Source organism: Suncus etruscus, chromosome 1 (assembly GCF_024139225.1).
Source record: "Suncus etruscus isolate mSunEtr1 chromosome 1, mSunEtr1.pri.cur, whole genome shotgun sequence".
Lineage (NCBI taxonomy): Eukaryota > Metazoa > Chordata > Mammalia > Eulipotyphla > Soricidae > Suncus > Suncus etruscus.
Window position 1 is genome coordinate 61,041,218 of NC_064848.1, and position 2,272 is coordinate 61,043,489.

Sequence of the window (2,272 nt, forward strand, 5' to 3'; positions counted from 1 at the left end):
ACTTAACTACAAGCACAAAAGCATAACACATAATTTTGCTGTGCTCAAACCAAATTCCACCAACCCCAAAGGAATGACAGTTTCCTGACCAAGATGATACAAAATACAGAGAAAAAATGACAACACACTGGGTATCCAAAACAAATGAGGGGATGTATGGATGGAGCTGCCACTTGTGCCCCCCACCAAATTTACAACCCTTGACCCTCTCTGAAACAATGGGTCAGTGGGAATCCTTTTTACCTCACAGCTTCTGCTGTGACCCCTATGACTCAGGCAAACCTCGCAGCTCCTGCTACAAATCCCGCACTACCTCTGGCCTGGCAGTGATTCTGCGTAGTTTTTCCACTCTGGCCACACTCAGAACTCCATTCCCCTTAGGCCTTCATGTACCTCGAGGAGGTCTCAGAATATCCACGAGACCTTAGTAGCTATGTTGGTGACCTGGTCTTTGTTGTTCAATCTCAGAGGAGTCCCCAAATATTAGGATCCAGAGTCGAAGGATGAGAGCACACAATTGAAATAAAACAAAGCAAAGATTTATACTGTCTACCAATGAACTATAAACTGATGGACCAGGGCAATCTCCCAGAGAGGCAACCTTACCAAGGGTCACAAGCCAGGTTTATAGGGTTAGAAGCAGGAACTCTTGACCTTTATGTTGATTGGCTGTTGTCTAAGGTGTTTCTAGGGTGTTTTATCCTGTATAGCTAGATATCTAGGGTGGTATATTGTGGTTTAGAGGGCATTGGGTTCTGCGTCATTATTGTTGGGATAGGAACTTAGCCCTTTCATGGAACTTAGCCTTCTTAGCCTTAAATTAAACCTTAACTTTAGGTATAGAAAATGGAATCCCTTCTGTTTCAGGCTTCACAATCTGTAGTAAAAAAAAAAAAAAATGAGTCCCAAACACCTACGTATTTAAAGCAAAATGACAAAGAAAAATAAATCAGCAATCTTGAATTTATTATGAATATTGTTCTAGAAAATGTGATTTTATTATGAGAGCTAACTTTTTGTATTTAGATACAACAGAATAAAAACACTGACAAAAGTCTTGGAGAAGAAACTGTTCATTAAATTCAGTAATGGAAACAGTGAGTAATTTTGGCTTAAAATAAAGCCAAATTTAGAAATGAAATATAGACTTGCATTTGAACTTCCAGGCACCAGTTTCACACTGCCTTGCATTGAGCTGACCATGGCCCCAGCACCATCAAGTATAATCCCTAAGCACCAAGCCAGAAGTCAACACTGAAGGCTAGAGTAATAGCACTGCAGTAGGACATTTGCCTGGCATGCAGAAGACCTGAGACAGACCTGGGTTTGATCCTCAAGCCTATATGGTCCCCCGAGCCAGTCAGGAGTGACTTCTGAGCACAGAGCTAGGAGTAACCCCAGAGTGCTCTGGGTGTGACACAAAAAAAGGGGGGGAGGAGGAGGGGGAGGAGGAGGAGAAGAAGAAGAAGAAGAAGAAGAAGAAGAAGAAGAAGAAGAAGAAGAAGAAGAAGAAGAAGAAGAGAAGAAGAAAAGAAGAGAAGAAGAAGAAGAAGAGGAGGAGGAGGAGGAGAAGAGGAGAAGAAGAAGAAGAAGAAGAAGAAGAGGAGGAGGAGGAGGAGAAGAAGAAGACGAGAAGAAGAAGAAGAAGAAGAAGAAGAAGAAGAAGGAGAAGGAGAAGGAGAAGGAGAAGGAGAAGAAGAAGAAGAAGAAGAGAAGAAGAAGAAGAGAAGAAGAGAAGAAGAAGAAGAAGAGGAGGAGGAGGAGGAGGAGAAGAAGAAGAAGACGAGAAGAAGAAGAAGAAGAAGAAGAAGAAGAAGAAGAAGAAGGAGAAGGAGAAGGAGAAGGAGAAGAAGAAGAAGAAGAAGAAGAAGAAGAAGACGAAGAAGAAGAAGAAGAAGAAGAGAAGAAGAGAAGAAGAGAAGAAGAAGAAGAAGAAGAGGAGGAGGAGAAGAGGAGAAGAAGAAGAAGAAGAAGAAGAGGAGGAGGAGGAGGAGAAGAAGAAGACGAGAAGAAGAAGAAGAAGAAGAAGAAGAAGAAGAAGAAGAAGAAGAAGAAGAAGAAGAAGAAGGAGAAGGAGAAGGAGAAGAAGAAGAAGAGAAGAAGAAGAAGAGAAGAAGAGAAGAAGAAGAAGAAGAGGAGGAGGAGAAGAGGAGAAGAAGAAGAAGAGGAGGAGGAGGAGGAGGAGAAGAAGAAGAAGAAGACGAGAAGAAGAAGAAGAAGAAGAAGAAGAAGAAGAAGAAGAAGAAGAAGAAGAAGAAGAAGAAGGAGAAGG